The following is a 22,551-nucleotide window of genomic DNA, read 5'->3' as shown; positions in this document are numbered from 1 at the left end:
AGGTACGGCAGGCACTTGGAGTTTCAGCAATTCCTCCCCATCATACATCCAAATGTGTGTGTCAATTTACAATGCTATCAGCAATGCATATGCTCCAAATAGAAATTTGAGATGTTATCAGTGCCTTTTAAATGTCCTCATTTCTCTACCAGGTATACAATGAAATGCCAGATTGTTTTCATTTATGTAAAACCCAGTGAGGAATAAAGTTCCCCAAGTGTTTTTTTTTTTTTCCCTTTTTCTCCTTGAGCAAATTGTTTATTCATATTACTTATCTATTCATCTGCTGGAATCTTACAGCTTCCTTATCCATTTGAATAAGCTTTTTAAAATGTAGTGGTGATTTTAACCTCTTTATACCTTTATCATAACAAATATAAGCATTTGACATTTAGATGTTTTCCTTTTAGTTATATGTACTTTAATCACATGGAGATATAAAATTGAATACTTTCAAATTTATCAATCTTTTCTTTAACAATTTCTTATATTGTTTCAAAACTTATTCCTTTGCACATCTAATAAGCATTGTCTTATTTTTGGCTACTGTAAGTATACTTTTAAAAAAATTAAGTTTCAAGACCATCGACAGTCTATTTTAGAGAATGGTATTTAGTATGGAACCAACAGGGTTTTTCTCCAGCTACTTCAAGGCAATTCTTTAAATACTCTTTTTTGTCTTCCTATATTTTTATAAAATGTATGTAATTCATTAAAAATAGCAATAAATGTATATGGATGTACACAGACATAAGTATATATGTAAATGTGTATCTATCAACATACATATGTGTATATGTAGATGCAGATATCTATTATTTTCTACATCTGTTTATCTATCTATTGAGAAAAAAAAGAGGGAAAGATATTTCTAACTGTCTATTCAATATGAGCTTTCAAGGTGTATGTCAAGGTTGGAAGCATACCAATTTCTTTTTTTTTTTAAAGAGTTATTTATTTATTTGAGAGAGAGAGCAAGGGAGAGAGCACAAACCTGGGAGAGTGGCAGACGGAGAGGGAGAAGCAGACTCCCTGCTGAGCAGGGAGCCTGATGTGGGGCTCGATCCCAGAACCCTGGGATCATGACCTGAGCTGCAGGCAGACCCTCAACTGACTGAGCCACCCAGGCAGCCCAGCATGTCAGTTTCTAAACGTACACAATTCCTATTTTGTTCCGGGAAGCAACATGTTTAGTTATAAATTTTAAGCCCCCCATACTTCTCTGCAATAAGAAGAGGGATGTGACCAAGTCGGCCCATGAGATGTAAACAGAAGTCAACAGATAGGGCACCTGCAGAACAATTTAGGAGGGGCTGTACTTAGCTGCTGCAGTTTATCCCTCTTTTCTTCTTCGTCCTGTCTAGAATACAGATCTGATAGCTGGCAGTAGAATTGCTCCGTCCTCGTGCCTGCCTTCCTTCCTTTCTCCCCCCCATCTCTTTAATTATATTTACCCATTATACTCTAATGCCTTGTTAATATATTTGTACTTCCAAAAAGTCTGAATTCCCTGCAGCAGGAGACTTTGTGTTATAAGGGGACTTTTTTTAATGCAGAGGATAGGATCTAATTTCATAACATAAGGGATTACTGTTAAAAGTCTCTTGAATCCTCCATAAAATTATTATTATTAAGAAGAGTAACAACGAATATCTATAATAACATTATTATGTGACAAGCCTTATTTATGAGTATTCAATATGCATTGGCTTCTGTGGGTACAACTTGGACAGTAATATGTATTTATAAATACATAATGTATATGGTAATACACATGATATGGAACATTAGAAAATGTATAATTAGTTTTTAAAATTCTAATTTTTTTTGCTGAAGTCTGAGTGTAAATTAAATACATATTATGTGGTAACTCAATTACATTCTATTTTCTTTATTGTTCACAATTTGATTAAGATTTATTCTTTAATCTTTCTGAAGTGGGCTTAGAGTACAGAACCAGAGGTAAATCTAATAAAGCTATTCAGGCCTCATCAACATTTCCCTGGTGAGTTATTTACCCCCAGTGGCTCAAAACCAGGCCTAGATCTCCACATTCCTAACATCTGAAAATGCTACTCCCACTACAGAGCTTCATGCCGACCTTGATCAAACAATATAGTCTTTCTCTGTCCATAGTATCCTGGGTCCAACTCTTAGGAAAAAAAAAAACACCTGGTTATCAGTTATTTTCAGGGCTGTCCATCTCAAACTCAGGAGGCTAGTAACCGCCCCCTGGTGGCAAAATGTGTGTGCCTTTAGGAAAGCAAAGGCTTTGGTGACTTTCCCAGGGGAAGGAAGAAACACCTTTCATTCTTCCTAAAAAGCTCACGGTCACTGCACAAAGTCTGATGCAATTTCTCAGTAGGTCACCCTGGTATTTTAACTTTTCATTCACTATCTCTGCTCTGTATTTCAACTTTAAATTCTGATTCAGTTATTCTGATTATCTGCTCAAGCAGCTCTTGGGTAAAGCCATTCAGCTGGGCCAGGTTTAGTGGCAGATGTGCTTGGGGGAAGGCCAATCCTAAAGGCATGTCAGCCTGGGCACCAGACTCTAAGACCAGATCCTATTTTTTTCAATCCCAATCTCCCAAGTGATGTGGAATTCAGAAGGGTGGACAAAAAGTTAATTCCCAACAACTCCCAAGCCATGTTTAGGGCTTTGTCATCTAAAACTTTCAGGGCCTACTTAAAACATCTTTTAAGTGGCTTTGATGTTCCCTTCTGAGATGATGAAACGGCAGGCGAGCAGTAGAGTGTCAAGTAGTAGTTCTCAACCAGGGAGATTTTGCAGCCCCCCCCCCCCCCCCCGCCAGGTGACACCTTGGTAAAACCTGGAGATATTTTTTATTTTCCCATCTTGCAGGGGCTGGAACGGGGCTGGAATCACTGGTGTCCAGTGGGCAAAGATCGGAGATATTGCTGAGCATCTTATGATATGCAGGAAAGCTCCCTCCCCCAAACAAATGATCTGGTCCAAAACATCGTTAGCTCCAAGGTTGGGAGACACTGAGAGAGAGGATCATAGGTTCTGGAATCAACACACTTGCTTCATATCTTAACGTAATAGCCTAAGTGTCTTCACGTGTAAAATGGGAATAATAATAATTCTTAGGTTAGAGTGGGGAAATAGCAAAACAGGATAATCCATCCAGAATTATCATGTTGGCCCCAGAAGAAGCAGTCTATATATACATTATCGCCATCACTATTTTTATTACCAATTTTCAACTGAAGAAGAATAAAAAACTTTTTTAAGTTTACATGAGAGGAAAACATATTTAGGAATACTCATAAAGATACATTTTATACACAAAAAGTTTATGTACAATATTAACCATCTGCATTAGAAGCGAGATCTTTTTTGCATGGCCACTCCATTGGTACAGCTCTGTGCTTCAGAACCGTCTCTCACAAAAGAAAGTGGTCCCTCAAGTATTTCTAAGTTAAAGCAAAGGAGTGACTCAGTGTTTTTGCAGACCAGTCACTTTAAAATAGTTACCAAGTATTAACAAACATATTGTTTCTCTCCTGTTTCAGCTCTACCTGTCAAGAGTCAGTATTCTTGGAGTTGGTAGAAAGACTTTCTCTATTGTCACTATAGATGTTGCTTTTTTTTTAAGATTTATTTATTTATTTTGAGAGAGCGAGAGAGAGCAGGGGGAGGGGCAGAGGCAGAGGGAGAGAATCCTAAAGCAGACCCCCTGCTGAGCATGGAGCCCAAGGGGCAACAATCAGGGAGTGGGGGCTATCCCAGGACCCTGAGATCATGATGTGAGCGGAAACCAAAAGTCAGCCACTTAACTGACTGAGCCACACAGATGCCCTAAACGTTGGCACTTCTGAGATATGGTTGTGCATATCTTGATATCTTTACATGCTCACAGAGTCATCAGTGGCTAAGGGCGCAGAACATGACAGGGTCCTTTCCCCAATATTGGGCCACCTTTTGCCACTGGCACCGGGGCATCTCACAAAGTCTGTCATGAAAGAGATCCTTTAACAATTTCTCTCTAGTCCTCATTTCTTACAAGCAACTCCTTATGTGCTTGAAAAAAGTTCCTTTTCATAGTAACAGGAAATAATTCAGACACAACTCTGTGCCTACAACTCTTTTTTTTTTTTTCAGAATGGGATAAAACTTTATTCTTTCAGATTCCACACATAAACAAGATGCTGAGAAAGCCCTTGTCATCTCTGACAGAAGCAGAGCAGCTCTGTTTCATGAATGACAGCACAGTTAAAGCTAAAATAATATAAAAATAATCTGAAAAATCCCTTTTACTGTATACTCTCAAAGAAAGCAAAAGATAAACAACAGTTTTCTTTTTCTGCTAGCCAGAAAAACGGGTTCCTGTTCATCTGGGCTTTGAAGTTGAGTGTACCCCACATCTGTGTGCACGTATGTGTGGTGATGCATGTATCAGCTATATGCAGTGTAGCTGCTAATCGTGCCGTCTAGTTTGTCTAATCATGAAGCTACTTAACCAGAGTATTAGCATATCACATTGAACGATTTTATATAATTGCATCTTTGAAATACTAGGAATGTTGACACATTGATTTGGCTTGTAAAGGACTGAAGTATTACAGATAATATTATATTATCTAGCTTTCATTTCTTTCTCTCCTCTCTTTTTGTAAAGAATATGGCTCTTAATAAACTGATTTTCTGAGTTCCAGAACAGAAGTCCTTTTTAAAAAAATTTCTGAAGCTGACTTGAAGCAGGAAGAAGGTCTTCTGATTTGGCCAAAAATATGACGAATATTTTATATCATTGAAAACTTGAAGGATAAGTGTATGGGGGGGGGGCCTTTTTTGTCAGCTGTTCCAGCCAAACTTGCCGTGAAGGGTTTGTTGAAGTAGCTCCACTTGACCAGCAGAGGGCACTTTACACACCTCTGCGTCGCTCGAGGGGAGCAGACGCTTGATGCGGAAACACAGTGTTCACCCAATATCAGGAAGAGCCCTGCAGATTTCTTTGTGAAATTCACAAAAATATAGAAAACATGGACCGTACAACAGGGTTTCATTTGGAAAGCCATGAGTGCGCGTGTGGAGTCAAATAGAGTGGGGGTATACCGAGTGTGTCTGTTGGATGGATCCTCGGCTCCCATCCTTCCCCACTGTCCTTTTCCCAGCTCAAGAATGGTACGGGGCCGACCCTTTTTAGAGTTGGTACAGAATCCATTTTCAAATCATTTGGTAGAATTTTAACTTTGCTATTCGGTATTTACTCTTCCGTTCAAAAGCCTGGGGCCGCTGAACCAAGGATAATCCTTGAGAGCTCATTTCAGAGTGGAAATTACAGTGAAACCATCAGAAGTGCTCTGAGGTGGAGCTGTCCCGTTAGGAACTGGTCTGCACTGTTTCCATCTTCCCAGGAAGAACCTTGGAAAAATATTGTGCCCCGTTTGGTTCTGGCAAAGTCACTAGCCCCACACTGGGCTAGGAAGGGAAAAACACCAGTCCTTCTCTTAGTTGAAATACAGTTGTTTACATCCGTTTTCACGAGAGGTGATTAAGACATCTTTTCTCAAGGGGGCTACAGCTACTGGCCTTTCTTAAGAAGGCTTTAATTTTTGCAAAAGCATTATTGTTCTAGATATACACCCTGTGTCTCTTCCATTTTGTATCTATTCTATTGTGTGTCCAAAAAGATTAGAAAGGATTGTGTGTGTATGTGCTCGCACAGTTTCTTAAGTGAACTTCTTTCATTCTTAGACAAATATAACACTTAGTAAATACTTTTTTTTTTTCCATATAGTGTTAATAGCCTTTGTTGACCTTCTATTTCTCTCTCTCTCTCTCTCTCTCTCTCTCTGTGCCTCTGGCTCACTTTTGTTCTCATTTGTCCTAGAGCTGACAGTTAAGGAGGGAATGGGGTTTCCAGCAGCAGTCCTTTGAGATGGAGGTGCACTCAGTGAGTCCTCACCCAAAAAGGATCATAAACTTACTGGGTTGAGTCAACCTTATTATCCCTAAGCTGCCTTGGGTTTTGTGTTTGCTCATGTATTTTGTATAGTTTTAGCTGCACCATATGTGATTCCTTGTGCCATTTTCTTTTTGTCTATTGTTTTTCTTGATGACCCTGAGCTATGGCTTCCTCCTCAGTTCCAACACTATTCAGCCTTCGTTGTTTTCCTCATCTTGCCGATGTAGGCCTCAAAGAACAAGTGGCAGAAGAGCACAAGGTAGCTGACGTACATGAGTGAGGACCAGAAGATATTCTGAAAGTGAGAGTGGCACTGGTCATGCTGCATCCAGTAGAAGACCAGGTAGTTAATGACACAGCCCATCAGCATCTGAGTGATCTGGGACAAGGTGATGAACATGGCAAACTTCCGTGAAACTCGGAAACCTGCCGCTTGCAAGGCATAGTAAGAGTATATGATGGCGTGCACGCTATAGTTCATGGTCATGAACCAACCCCTCCCCCCCGCGACCATGTCCTTGTAGGAGTACCACGAGTACAGCAGCATGGTGATGTGGTAGTACCAGTGCAGGAAGATCAGCTTTTGCTTCCTCAGGATGATGAATATTGTATCTCCTAGTTCGGGTGCTTTGCTTAGCACAAACGCATAAGCCCAGAATTTGCTCACAGGTCCATTGTAAAAACTCTGGTCACAAACTGACTACTTCAGGCCTTTGGTCATCAAAATGTACACCATATATGCACCAGTTCGAAGAGCACCGAATATACTGAGGACTGCAAGGGTCAGAGACCAGAGCACTAAGGGTTTTCTCAGTTCAAACTTTGCCCGTTTGTTCATCAGGTGCTGACCACCAAAGATAAAGGCAGCATACAGAGCAGAAAACAGGAAAGATTTCTTCCAGTTTTCCTGCATCCACTGGATGGCTTCATTCTCGTTGAACTGCTTTTCGAATTCATATTCTTGTAAAGTCAACACTGACATGTTCATTGGGGCTGATCTTCGGAGTCGCTACGTGTTCTCTGTGCCACGGCTCCCAGGTTCTCGCTCCGGCGCTCTCTGTGCCTACAACTCTTAAAAAAAAAAAAAAACAAACCCACAACTCTATCCTTTGCAACGTCATCCTAATAAAAACATGCAAATGAAACAGTACCTCTAGAGATGTTGTTTGATTAAGCATAAGAATTTATATTCTCAAAAAGCAAAGAACTTTATAATAGAAACTTGCTTCATATTTGTGTATGTAAAGGGTATACAAATTCTCTTTATTGGAATAACTTATGCAGGTGTTTAGATCTTTCAAATTCAGACTCAGAATCCATGTATATGATCCTTTTCTGATTTAATGATATATCCTGATTATGTTTTCAGATGTACTTTGGAGATAACACAAATTCAATAAACATTTGAAAAATTTAATCTATAATGAAGTTTTCTTACTTGTATTCTCTCTTGTTAAAGATAAAATTTGATAAGACCCATCATGACCCATCAACAAGTATTTTTGAAGTTGTAAAGTACAGATTTTAATTACTATGAGGATTAAACAAGTGAAAAAAATGGTCCCTAATCTCAAGGACATTTCAGTACTGTTGGGGTCAGGGTGGGGGGTCCATAAAGAACTGGAATACATGGTAAAATGACATAAGGACCAGATATAAATCTAGGTAAAGGGTAACTATTAATTTTGAATGGCAGATCGGCCTTGGGCAATTTCTAATCCTTACCAGCACACTTCGAGGTAGATATTATTAACCCCATTTTTCATGAAAATGAGCTAAAACTTAGAGAGGTTAGGGAACAGGCTGAAGCTCCCACAGTTAGAAAACCAGTATTTTTTTTTAAGATTTTTTATTTATTTATTTGAGAGAGAGAGAGAGTGAGAGAGAGCAAGCACAAGCTGGGTGAGAGGCAGAGGGAGAGAGAGAAACAGGCTCCCTGCCCCGCCCCAATGCAAGGCTCTATCCAGGGCTCCAGATGACCTGAGCCTAAGGCAGATGCTTAACTGACTGAGCCACCCAGGCGCCCCTAAAGAGCCAGTATTATGTTGGGTGTTTCTCGTTGCAATGCCTCCATCCACGGGAGCATATAGAAAGAAAGAATTTATTCTCATTGTCTTTGGACAACAGACAGCATTTAAAATACAGAAATAACCTAGAGTAAGGAAAAGTGGAATGAAAAACCATTCTGGGAAAACTCCAAGAACAGAGACAGAGAGATGTGACAATAGAAGGTACATTTTCTTAATGTTCTTGATGTTCTGATTTGTTTTCTATTTCAGTCCAAACTCTAGGCAAATCACAAAAACTCTCAAGGACTTCTTAAGAGAATCTCAGGGAAAAAGAATATTCTATAAGACTATTAGGCACAAAAAATAAAGCAGGGCAAAAGATTCCTGAAAACTTCATATCCCCCAAATTAATGGCTTTCTGTGCTTTGCATAGAAGAATCAAACATATGTGTATCAATTGGCTCAGATTGCTCCTAGAAAGCAAAAGTTGGGTCCAAGTAATCCTTTCAGCTCCCATAGACTTGTGTGCAAAGTGGATCCTTAAGAGACAAATGTTCAATCAATTATCAAATCAAAAGAACAGGAGTTTTTTTACTATTTAAGACCTTGCATCTCTGTCTGAAAAAAATATTTGAGGGAAAGTTAGCATTTTGGAAGCCTTCATATCACAAAATTTTGACCTTTGTCTATGTATTTTTTTTCCTGTTTATAGTCTTGAACTAACCATAATCTGCTTCCTTAATATCCACCATTGACATGCTGAGTGTCACGGAAAGAGATGATGTGACAGTACATTATTAATTATGACATGTTTTTATCTTGCTCCCCCCACATAGTTCTGTGCCTGACATCATATTTGTGTGTAATAAATACTTGCTTATTGAGAGAGAAAGACTGGAGAAACAAAAATTCAGGGACAGATGAAAAGAAAGACTTGAGTTTTCAAAAAAAAGTTTCTAAAGCAAATATCTTTTTTTTTCAAATTCTAGAAATACAAAAGAAAACGAGCAAATGAACAAGCAAACAAGAAATAATTCTAATGCTTTGCAGTCTCAGGTTTAATCTGAGTGTTCTCTGTCACATATAGTAAATCTCCTCATTCTCTCTTCTCTACATCTGATACCCACCTACTTCAGCCATCTTCCAATTCTTCCTTTGCACTCATGCTTAAAACACAACCATGAATAACTTATAGGTATTTTATGGAATTATTTATTGAGTTTTCAGAAGGTGATTCTATCCTATTAACTTCTGCAGTGAAAAAAATTGAGAGTTTGTAGTCTCTTTTTAAAAGGCAAATACTTCAGCAAGGAAAAGACTCATCAATTCCCTTCCTGTCATTTGCCAGGAAAAAATTTTTTGAATAATTTAGTGCCAAAGTTTCCTATCAGTAAATCAACATTCAGCATAAATAAATGGTTTCTTATAGCTAGAGTTGCCTTTCTCATTAGAAATAGGTAACCAAGGTCTTTAAAACTTGGTGGTAAATGAGCATTGTCCCAGGTATTTAACTTCTTAAGCAAAGTGTCTTCTGGTTCTGCTTGGGCACGCTGCTTTAGATTTGAACACTGGCAGAGGGAGAGAAGTATTGTTAGAAATTAAGTGACCCCAGAGATCTCAGCCAATATCCACAATGAGGATTTACGATAGCTAGGATATAGGCAGGGCTTGGAGATGCCAGATCCTGGGTCAATATGTTAATTCAGGCATTATCCACTCTGTGGCAGAATATGTCATATTCTCTCTACTGTGCATACTGTGGGCACTTATTAAAGATGAAGGGATGGAAGGTTGAGTGGATGCATGTTTTGGATGATAGATTTTTCTTCAGAAAAATCACCATCATGACAGTTCTACATAGATTTAGCAATGATTAACACAATTTACAAGTTATTTCAGGCTTTATTTAATACTTTATAATGATGCCATATATATATATACACACACACATATATATATATATATATATATATATTTTAAGACAATGTTCCTGGGGCCCTCCACAGAATGTGACCTATTCACACAATCTGCTGAAGCTAGCAGAAGCTCCAGGAAACTTTGTAATGAAATCAACTAACTCATCAACTAAAGTCTAAAAGGAGAATAAACGCACAAACTTAAGCTCAGTTCCATAGGCAACTGGAATTCTTATTTAAAATCATTCCTTAATAATGTATTTTATTTTATAAATGATTCATAAAAGTGTTTGCATTGCAATAAATTCACACATACTCATAAAGACAGGCAAATTAATACCCCTACCTCCCACCTCCCACTACATTTACTTCTCAAATCCCTTGCTTTTCAGATGCAAACACCATTCTGGTTTGCTGTGTATCCCTCCAGAATTTTATGCATTTTCATACATATTTATGAATATTTAGAAATTTATAAGTGTTTGAATTTTTCTCATCCTCCTTCTTCATATAATGTGTATTAACTACACTTTTCTGCCTTGTGTTTTTTTTTATATTGAAATATGTCTTGGAAATCATGTCAGTATGCATGGACCTCACACATCCTTATCACCGAGGCCTGTTTTAATAATAGTGTAGCTATATTATAAGTCATTAGTTTACCTCTTTATTCTTTTATGGAAGAGAGGGTTGAAAAAATTCCATTTCTTAGTTCATAGTTTATTATTATCACTGGTTTTTGCAGGACCCTTTCTTGTTGGATTTGACTTATCTACCTTCCATCCTGATTTCTGGGAGGATACTGGGCTAGTGTTGCTGGACGTTTCTTGTCATGGGCTAGGAAATGATCTTTCCAGGACGTTTAGTAGTGAGGATATTGCACAAATAAATCAATGTCCCATGACCTTTCTCTCTATTTTTGGTACCCAACATTCTGCGCTAAGTTGTCATTTTCCTACACATGGACAGAATTATCTTCTTATTCCCCAAGTATTTCTCAGAGTTTCTACATAAATTTCTCAGTGATATTCTCAACCTTTTCTCTCTCCAGTTATCCCCCTGGCTGGCTTTGTGAGAGTTAACATCACATATTTGTTATCTATCCTCTCTTACTCTCCTATTTTAATTTCACTCAACGCAAATTAATCTATTAGCTGATTTCTTACTATTTGCCTTAAAGGCTCTATTGAATAAAAATCCTTAAACATGCATTCCGTGAACATGTTCACAATTCATCAATAACAGTAATAATAATAATAGTAATAATAATAGATATCATAGTAGCAACTAACATTTACTAAGTAGCTACGCTATGCCTGGTACATTTATAAGTTTTTAAAAACGTGTATTGACTCACTTCGCCCTTTCAACCACTCAATAAAGTAGATATCATCATAATCCCTATTATTATATTCTTCATTATAGACCAATAAACTGACCATGAAGAGGCAAAATAAATTGTCCAAAGCCATATTGAAAAAATTACAATCCAAGCCCAGACAGTTCAGTTCCAAAGACTGTGCTTTGACTCCTACTCTGTATTGTACCTGATCCAAAGGGTCTACACAGTCTAAATTTTAGCAGTTAATGTCAAATTGCCCTTAAAATGGCTCTCTATAAATTTAACTCCCAGTGAAACCTAAAAACAATGGTACTTTTGGTCTTTTGTTTTTGCCTATCTTATCAGAAAAAAAACTTAAGATTTGTAGGTGTATTCTGCTGGCAAATCTTTAGGTATACAAATACATTGAATTCTTCAGAGCATTAACCTGAATATTGAATGTTGGTTTTAAAAGAGAATGGAGATTGTACTCTAGCCTCTTATTTTGTAAATGAGAAACCTGAGTCTGAGAGTTTATATGACTTCCATAAATTCCCACAGAGAGTTGGTTGCAAGGTTTGGGTGGAGCTCAGATGTCCTGTCTCCTTTTTTTATGCCGTTTCTGCGAATCCTCACGGCCTTCTCTAACAATCTCCCTTGGTAATCGTACTTACTTATAGGATTCCACGTTGAGTACCACATGGCTGTACCAAGATACTTACTGGGCTTCCAATGCTTTATTAAAGCACAAAGAAGACGTGTGGAAGGCAGGAACTAGGGTAATAGTCCTGTTTTCTAACTTTTGGTACTATCTTCAGGAAGAATAAAACACCAAGAGAAGGGAAAATGAAGGGCAACCTACCCATAGAATCAGCCCATGTGATTCTGGCTGCCCACTAAACATGTTTACTTTAGCCTTTGTTTATACTACAGGCTTCCTGGTTACAAAACCTGCCATAGATTCTCCACAACACTAGAGAAGCATAGAGAAGACTCGAGAATTGTGGAACCGGAATGGATCTCAGAATCCATTTAGCGTTAACTCCATCTGACAGATGAGTTATTGAGGTCTAGTGATGCCAAAAGTCTTGTCAAAAGTAACACTGCCAGTTAGTATCAGACCAGAGTTTGAATTTAAGTTTTCGAAGTATCAATTTCCATCTAAGAATTAATCAATTAAGAATAAGCCAATGCTTATTAAGTTATTATTAAATGCCAAATATAGACCTAGGCATTGAAGATTTGATAGCAAGACAGATATTGTCACGGTCTCCACAGAATTTACTGGCCAGTGTGATGAGTATTAAGTTATTATTAAATGCCAAATATGGACCTAGGCATTGAAGATTTGATAGCAAGACAGATATTGTCACGGTCTCCACAGAATTCACTGGCCAGTGTGATGAGAGAACGTGGAAAATGACTTTGGTGTTTACTTCCACATGATGGGAGTTCCACTGGGGTAGAGCTTCTGGGCTCCATTTGCAAATGGTGGGGGGAATTTTCTTGTCCGATTAGTGAGTTTAGATAAGGAAATGGCATACTTTACTTATACCTTCTCTCATTCTTGTCAGGGGGCTTCGCTTCTGCCCGCTTCCCTCCTAAATATGATTTGGCCTCCAGTGAGACAGCATCATTGGTTATGGGAGCATCAGTCTGTTTAACTTTGTACTTCCTATCAGGAACACCACTTACCTTCAGATAGAAGCCTCCTTCTCCAAGGGTAATTATTTTAGTAGTAAATGTGGCAGTTTACTCTCATTTGCTGATCTTTTTGTCTTATTTTTCTATTGATTCAGAAGTTACTGAGGAACAGGGATGCCATTATTTGGACCACCATGAAACCCTAATAAATCAATCCAGATAAGTTACTATGACGACAAAAGTCTAAGGCCCTATAGAAACATGTAGGAGGGATTCAGAAGACAGGAAAATTGTACAAAATCACAAGTTTCAGGTCATACAGAATTGATTTACTGCCTATGTGCTATATGTTTGTTTTTAATAATGGGTCATTCTTGTTTTAGAAACAGGCCTCTTTTACACTGAAATGATATTATAATTCACTAGAGAGGGATTCATTATAATATATGTCTATCCTGAAACTCATAAAAGAGTTTCTTTGCTGACATAGCTATGGGGTGGTGACAGAGTTATGGCAAAGGCCTATTTTATTTTATAAGGAAAAAATAATCTTCCAGACATACAATATTATATGTGCTTATGACTTTACAGATAGTCTAAAAATGACAAGTATATAGCATAGGCACTTAGAGTTTACTTAGAAAAGCACAGTCAGTCTGTGATGGTTATTAAACTATCATCTCTTAGCTTTAAATCTTCCATTCTAGTCTGGGCTTTGAGATGCTCCTGCTGAGATTCTGAAAACCCTATTTCTCCTCTGCCAACTGTTCCCTACTAGGGCCTGTCAATAGGGGACGCTAGAGGGAAACGAAGTCGGCGAAGGAAAAGGGGGATTGCTCCTTGCCGTTTTGGCTTTCTGTTCCTGGCACCTCACTCTGGAAATGGCAGTTGGATCCAGTCTTCTCCCACCCTCTGAATTCAAGAGTACCCCACTGAAACCCACCTTCCCATTCCTCCAGAGACAAGCTTGCAGGGCCCCCTCCTCAGAGGTCCGACTCTGGGCTCCAGGGTCCTCCGAGCTCCACCAGGGGACCGGCGCCCCTCTTCAGAGACCTGACTCTCAGTCACCTACAACTACTAGGTTCCGACAACCTCAACTTCTTCTCTTTGTCCCCCAATCCTATTACTCACTCTGTCAATTTGACATTTCCCTTTGCCTTTTCGGTTCCCTAATTATTTGTTTAACCCGTTCTCTATATTCAATTATCATGGTTTCTATTTCTCTGAGTGGACCCTGAGCAGCCATCAGAATGGCAGCCGTACTTGACACATTCAGGGAAAGAAGTCAAACTCCCGAATGGTCGTTCTCCAACCATTCTGGATCTATAGTTGATAGATCACAATGAATTCAATATCCAAATGAGATCTAGAACGCGTCAGCATTGACCCTTCATCAAATCAGTTAATCACCTGCACAGCATGGTATGCAGCAACACTTCTAGAGGTAAAATGCTTGAGAAACAAGCAACTCACTTTACAGTGTCTGTATCTGCAATTAGAGCAAGGGTCAAAAGCGGGGATCTTGGCAATATGACCTGGTTGCTCAGAAATTAGTTTACAGCAATCACGCACGATTAAAACTTGTTTCCCAGATATATTATTTTACAACTAATGTTGCCTCCGGGCAAGAGAGGGGGAAAAACAAAGAAACAAACAAAACAAAACAAAACTAAACTAACCGAACAACAACAACAAAAAACCCCTAGGTTTTCCTACTTTACATTGAATTATCATTACTTAGGGTGCTTTAGCAACCCAAACTCACCCAACAGTTTAAGGAACTAAGTAAAAATTCTCCACACTGCTTCTTAGCCTGTAAAAGATTGCACTACTCGAAGATAATCTATCCTGGTATCTTCTCTGCTCCCCTATCTGCCCCTAAGATCAGGTTATATTCTGATGCCTGGTTACAATAAACGTTTCATCTTTGGTATTCCCCTGAGTTTCTAAGTAGAGTGTTCGCATTGATTAGCTTGCCTATCCTTTCTTTGTGTTTTCTTTTTATTTTATGCTTTCAAAAATAAGCGGATGGTATCGCTGGATCTTCACATGAGGAAAGAATGTATGAATTAGTAATCTTTTTCACCAACTGTTGGAAGAAGTCCAGATCCCAGCCCGACCAAACCCGAGTTAATATGTTGCTTGAAAAAAATGTGTCAGATTTTTTATTATTTTACTCTTTTAAAGGGTTAATAAGTTGTAGAGATTAAATGGTCAACATTAGTGCATACCTTATTATTACCTTATAATGACATTAGCGTTTTCAGTTGTGAAATGCAATTCATCAGATGTCAGGAGCTGGTGTCCGGTGAAAAGCTATAGCAATCTGTCCTGAGGGCTGGGGCAGGTTTTACTAGTGTACCTAGGTGTACATGTTTTACGAGAGGGGTGGGGTCTCTGAGTTAAAATGATTGCAGTTTGTGGCTTCTTAGAAAATTAGCTCATGGAGGAAATTCAGACCTCCTATGGGTATGTTCTCTGTTCTCCTCCCCTTCAAACATAAACTAGCATTAACTGAAGGGCGGTGTCTTGAGGAAGTAGGTAAGTTAGGTGTAAAGCTTCCCATTGGTAACTCTTGGCAATTTAATAATTAGAATGTACCAGAACTAAAAGCATCTCTCATGATTTAATGGTTTATTTGCCACATGTAATTAAAATATGCCTGTATCATTAACAGACATTGGCTAGGCTTGGTTGGTCCTGATAAGCACTTTGGGAAAGGAACAGAGGGAAGGAAGGCATAGTCAAACACCATAAAAATTTTAACACAGGTTTTATCTAGAATGATAGAATCATCATATTTTACAGATGTATGGGGTCATTAAATTCAACCTTTTCATTTTACTGGAAAGGAAACTGAGGCCCAGAGAAAATGTGTTTTTATCTTAGTCACGCAACTATTTAGTGGCAAAATCCAAACTGGAGAATGGTCTCCTGACTCCAAGCCCAGTTCTCTTGTATGACCGTGTGCTGCTTCCCTCATCCCCAGCCATCTGTCCAACTTTGCTGCAGTGACAGGCCAGACTGTGTCCACTTCCCACAAGCATGCAAGCTTTCCCAGGCAACCATCCAAATGGCCATTAGTGTTTATACAGAAAAGTTGAAAGACTGTTCACTTAAAAAAAGTCATTGTCTTTGTATTTTAAAGACATACACACACACACACACACACGCACACATGCACACACAAAGACTTGGACATACATGACTTTGTTGGAATTGCTTTTTGGCTCCATGTTCCCTGGTAGGATGGCCAAAAGGATCGAGCCCCTCCTGTGATCAGATGCAGACATTTTGGAGTCAACACATTGTCCCTAAAGCCCCTGTTCATTGACACTCACTCCCCTTTGGGCAGTGATCATGAAAACCCTTTGCCTTTAACAGCTTATTTTTAATTTTTTTTAAAGATTTTATTTATTTATTTGAGAGAGAGAGAGAATGAGAGACAGAAAGCACGAGAGGGAAGAGGGTCAGAGGGAGAAGCTGACTCCCTGCTGAGCAGGAAGCCCGATGTGGGACTCGATCCCAGGACTCCAGGATCATGACCCGAGCCGAAGGCAGTCGCTTAACCAACTGAGCCACCCAGGCGCCCTTATTTTTAGTTTTTTAAAAAGGTTTTATTTATTTATTTGTCAGAGAGAGAGAGAATGAGAGTGCACAAGCAGGGGGAGCTGCAGGCAGAGGGAGAAGCAGACTCCCTGCCAAGCAAGAAGCCCAATGCGGGACTTGATCCCAGGACCCTGGGATCATGACCTGAGCCAAAGGCAGACCCTTAACTGACTGAGCCACCCAGGCATCCCTAACAGCTTATTTTAGAATACGTTGCCTTGACCTTTCTAGTTTCTTATGAGGAAATAATGGCAAATATCTGCAAATTTTCACGTATGGAATAAAATTATGAAACTTGGAGTAAACAGATATTGATGGCATAAAGTCTTCTTTGCAACCACTGGAAACAGATCTTAAGGGCCTGTGACTCTGGAGTTGAGATCTGCTTATGCTCTTGATTAGCATAGAACATGGATTCCTTGGAATCAAAAGAATGAAATTGAGTCCCATAGTTAGATTAGAGAAGAAAGATTTGGGTTAGTTTTGTGTCTGATTTAATTATCATCACTGGAAATACTTTTTTTTTCCAGTGGTATTTCCTGAAACTATTTCTCCCAGGAATTGTGTATATAAATTTCCGTTCCACTGCTCAGCTGTAGTCGGCAGTCTTCACATTCAGGTGGGTCAGGAGCTTTTTGGACTAATGAATTCATGCTTCTTCTAGAACGAACAGAGATGGATTCCTTGAAAACCACCACAACTATTTCTGTCAAATAGAGCTGTCCTGCCAGTTTGGTGGAATACTTGTTCTTTTATATTATGTTTCTGTTAATATTTTATAATAGCATTCTATCTTACCTGAAAGCAACGAGAAATGTAGATGTTCTAAGCCTCAGGCTGGATTGTACTCTTATGCTTAAAATCTCCATTACCTATATTTCAAGAGAGACAAGAAGAAAAGGAAAAATGTATCCTGGCTAATTTTTTTCTTCTTTATCAGTGGTTTCCTAAACTATGGAGAAGATACACTTGTAATTATTATACCCAAGTGTTAAACAGATAATTAAAACCAAAGAGGTTAAGTATATATTTTCAAAATATATATTATAAAATACGTAGAACTAGAACTTCCAGATACATACGCAGTTTAAGAATCATTATAGAAAGAAATAAATCTGGGCGCCTGGGTGGCTCAGTTGGTTAAGCGACTGCCTTCGGCTCAGGTCATGTTCCTGGAGTCCCGGGATCGAGTCCCGCATCGGGCTCCCTGCTCAGTGGGGAGTCTGCTTCTCCCTCTGACCCTCCCCCCTCTCATGCTCTCTCTCTCTCTCTCTCTCATTCTCTCTCTCAAATAAATAAATAAATAAAATCTTTTAAAAAGAGAGAAAGAAATAGATGTGTATATATACACACATACCTACAAACCTACATACTCATTCACAATCATTCATAAAGTTAGTGTAAGTATTATCTTTATCTGGTTCCAGGATAATTGTCAAAGAATCCACTGGCTTTAGCAGGAATTCAAATTCATTTGTGACCCACGTTAATAAGCTTGCAGCAGATGGAATCCTGGGGGGTCAGGTGTAAACCACCAAGGCAAGGAAACCCAGGTCAAGATGAGATTGATCAGCACAAGTTTGAAGTCCTCTCTAGCTCATTGGGATGCCCAGGTTAATAATTGTATAAGTGCGGGGAGGCAGTTTTCTGGAAAATAATTAAACAATCCTCTTCCCTTTGCCTTCTCTTCCTCTTACCACCCCCACTTCCATTTCTATCCCCATCCGTCTCCCTCTTTCCACTGTACTCCCTTCCTCTCTGAGCCTCCCTCCCTCTCTGTCTGCCTCTCTTACCTACTATTCTTATTGCTGATGGTGAAAACACATGCTGTGTGTTCCAAGCCAGATATTAAAAGCCCTACTGACTCAAGTTAAGTCTCTTCCTTTGAGAATGTGTTTATTCCCATCCTAGACTCTCAATTCCCTCAAATTTATACAAGATCAGAAACATAAGTTCTAAGTTCTATACAGTTCTCCAAATGTTTTACTCTGTTTGAAATCCAATTTTTATTTTTTAAAGACTTTATTTATTTGAGAGAGAGAATGAGAGAGAGAGAGCACGTGAGGGGGGGAGGGTCCAAGGGAGAAGCAGACTCCCCGCTGAGCGGGGAGCCCGATGTGGGACTCGATCCCGGGACTCCAGGATCATGACCTGAGCCGAAGGCAGTCGCTTAACCAACTGAGCCACCCAGGCGCCCTGAAATCCAGTTTTTAAATATTTTTCTTCTGTAGGTATTACCCCATTTGACTCATTCCCATGTACTATCTTGCCCTGTGTTATGGACTGTAAATTCATATGATTCAGTACCTCAGAACAATGTCCTAACCTAGAGTAAGAGGTTACATACACTGGAGACTTGTTGTTCTTGGCATCTTTCCTGTAGTTTCCTCACTTCAAGGCATCATATGAAATGTAATGGCTCAATCTGATCTTGGAGTGACAATGTTGGGTGTTTTATAACAATTTTATTGGTTCTAAAAGATTTATACTTTTCTTCTATATTTCCTGTTCTGTCACCTATGCTTCTACCCATAGCCCTGGGCTAAAAAAATATAAGCCATGTGTGTATTCTATCAAATAAATATTTTCCAATTTCAAGTTCAATTCACTTCTTAAGTATGATAACCACAATGGGAAAAAAAAAGCCATAATGAAACGCAGCACTGTCATCTGATTTACCTTACCGCATGAACTCTGTTCAAAATAATTGCATACTCATTGTATTCTATAGTACGTATCTTGATTGATGAGTCATTTCTTAGGGTATAGATAATCTTCTCTTAAGTGATAAGCTGTGTCATTTATTTTAGAAAACAATATTGAGGTTCTGAGAACTAATCCTTGTTAGTAAGTGGGTTGTGAACACTTAAAAATTGAGGAGAACACATTTATCACCTTTATTTTTGACAGAGGTCAAGTTGTAGAATTAGGTCTGTTAAAACAAATGACACTGCTGACACTGAACCCTAGAATGTATTTACATCAGGACAGCATGAGTCTGGGAGAAATTTCCCACAGTAGAGAAAGTGGGAAGGAAGAATTCCCAAGAAGAGGAAGGTCAAGGCTGAAAGGCATGTGCTCAGTATTCTTGCCATGTTTATCAGTCTTAAAGGTATTGCACCTCCCCAGAGGCCTAGTGAGAAAGGATTTAAAGAGTAGTCAGACAGGTATTTAAGGAAAATTAATTCCTCATAGGAACTAGTGAGGAAAAGATTGCCCAGCTAATATGCTGGACTAGTACAAAAGGAATCGAGATTCTGGTTCTAGCTTCCCAGCTAAGTAACTAGCTCTAGAACTTTGGATTCTGGCTTTCGATCACATCATCAGCAGAAAAACACCTGCTCTTTGATAAGATCGAGGGTCTCTTTGCTTGTTTACGTAATAAAAATGCCTGCCACTTGTTGAGCACTATTCCCAGGCACTGAGTCAAGGTGTTTTATAAACTATTTCACTTAATTGTCAGAAAGTCCCTTACTTTATAAAGGCCCAGAAGGTTAAGAGACAGATTAAGTTGTACAACCTGTGGGTGGCAGATTCAGGATTAAAACCCTAGCTCCTCTGCTAATCACTATGATATATTCATGATATGTGAGTCATGATGTCACACACAATAAATACATGACCAAAGAAGCACTTAATATGTATCTTTGAGTGTGTTGGCAAAAAAAAAAAAAAAAGTCCTCAAAGTGACTCAAGATTCATATGGCACCCAGTTTGTGTAGTACAAGTCAGAAATCCGATGTATTCCCCAATCCTGGAGAAAAGAGCTCAAAAAAGCCTATTACTTACTAGAGATGACTATGAGTAGATGCATATTTATAAGAAAGAACAGATCCTGGGGTAGTATGATTTTTAATACACCATTTTCAGTGTATGCACTCTAGGTGAGAAGTGATTCACAGTAAAAAGTAATGATAATGACAATAATAATTATCTTTGTCATAATTGTTTCTTGAAAAAAAGGATTCTGGACTTAAAATCTTTGTTCTTTATTTCTTGAAAAAAATAATTCCAATTTTAGAATTTTTATTCTTTAAGGAAATTTCAACTTCATTCTTTTAGATCAGAATCTAAATGTAAACTTAGAGGTAATATACGTTTTTAAAAATTAAAAGAATTATTTTGTAGTTTTGAATAATATTTCCTTTAAGTATTAAGACCTTGGAAGGAGAGCAGTCAAAATAGAATAATCTAGAATTTTCAGGAGTCCAGACTGTAAGGCACAGAAAACAATGGTGGGAGCTGAGATTCCATTCTCTTACCATCTGTCAGTGCCCTGACTGTAGATACATAGCTCGGTGATTTACTGATCCCACCTGTCAGTCACATTAAAATAACAGACAAAAAGAGCAAGCACAGTGAGCATAGTGAATAGCTGAAGAAATAATTTTATTAGCTCTGAGACAACAGGTATGCACATCTGATCAAGGATTCATTTCACTTCTGATTCACTTCTGAGGTGAATCCAGAAACTATAATTTCAGCATGTGCTAGTAAAGGTGTAAATTTTAGTATGAATAGCACAGTGCTGGTGGTTATGAATAAATATAGAGTTACATGGTTTTGATATATTCTCTATGATACTGGGAGTGACAATATGGTTAACTGAACTGTCAGGTGAGACTGCTAATTCATCAAGGGCCTCCCAGTGGATGAGATCCATTTTTTTTAAACAAATTATGTGTAGCACACCCACTGTATATTGAGAGCACTGATAGGCATTTCATGCAGAACTCAAAGAAAAAGACGCAATTGAGAAACTCAACAGAACAAAAGTTTAAGAATCTATTAATGCTTACACTGGGCTTAGAAATGATATAGATTTATTTCTTATCCGTTAGAAAATATGGTAGATAAAAGAAAGATTCAAAAAGATACTGGCTAATAATACAGTTTCAAGACAGTAGACAGAAGCAAACAGCAGAATTATGCAATTATATTTAGGCCTTTGATAGCATGCCAAGCGCAGTAGCTTTATCAACTCTAAAACTTTGTTATAAAGCAAATTGTTAGTCATCTAAACAAACACTTTAAAATATATATATTAAACCAGAGACTTTAATCATCCATTAAGTCAACTGAGCATTAAATAAATTCCAGGGTAAAGTTTTGTTTGATTCATAGCATTTAGAATAGTAGATGTACATGCAAATTCATTGCATTCCTTTCTCTGCTGTGTATGAAAGAGAGATAAGCATAAAAAAAGACTTGAACGTTTATATTTGGATTTGTAAAACTTTTATAACTATAGAAAGTAATATTTTAAATCTATAAGTAGCTTTTTTTAACAAAAAATAGATGGTCTTTTATTTGGGAAGCAGAAAAGTATTGCTCAACTGTGCAGTGAAATGTATGAGAAAAGAAATAATTTGTCTATTTTTAAGTGCAAATTTAAAAAAAGACTTCAGTTGGATTCTACAAATTAGCTGCCATTGGAACTATGGACACAGTGTGTTATTTATTAGGCATATTTTATACCTAAGTGAAATTGAATAGACATATATGAATCTTTACATTCTATGGTTTTCTAGAAGGTAATGTGCTATAGAGAACTGATGCTTACTTCTCTTTGCTATTCAATAATATCTTTATTAACAGTAGCATAGAAGAGGTTGTTGATTATATACTCTACAAAGTCATAGAGTGGGATCAATTATTTTTTAATTACTTAGGGAATCAAAGCAGGACTCTTAAGTCTAAAAATCACTTTGAGAATCACCAACCAACATTTCTAAAACTCCCCCGGAGCTAACATAACTTAGATTGTGTTTTTCTTTTTTTTTTTTTTTTAAGATTTTATTTATTTGAGAGAGAGAGAACACAAGCAGGGGGAGTGGCAGCCAGAAGGAGAGAGAGAAGCAGGCTCCCCACTGAGCAGGGAGCCCGATGTGGGGCTCGAACCCAGGACCCTGAGATCATAACCCAAGCCGAAGGCAGATGCTTAACTGGCTGAGCCACCCAGGCATCCCAGGTTGCATTTTTCTAGAGTTTTTTATTCTATTCAGATAGATAAACAGATGGATAGATGAAAAATAATTTTGAGAAATGTTCATTGATGTGTGTGAGATTATATGAAATGTAACACTTTATTTATCATATTTTATAATCTTATTTTT

At 38.2% G+C, this 22,551-nt stretch overlaps 1 pseudogene; it reads right to left on the bottom strand.

Annotated features, from left to right (window-relative positions):
* Positions 1-6,123: 6,123 nt before the first annotated feature.
* LOC114217337 (very long chain fatty acid elongase 6 pseudogene) lies at positions 6,124-6,924 on the bottom strand (annotated as a pseudogene).
* Positions 6,925-22,551: the final 15,627 nt, after the last annotated feature.

Source organism: Eumetopias jubatus, unplaced genomic scaffold (assembly GCF_037043125.1).
Source record: "Eumetopias jubatus isolate StellerSeaLion01/CBP00866 unplaced genomic scaffold, mEumJub1_p1.0 scaffold_1, whole genome shotgun sequence".
NCBI classification, from domain to species: Eukaryota; Metazoa; Chordata; class Mammalia; order Carnivora; family Otariidae; genus Eumetopias; species Eumetopias jubatus.
The sequence above is the reverse complement of the archived record's forward strand: the minus strand, read 5'-3'. Positions and strand labels throughout refer to the sequence as shown.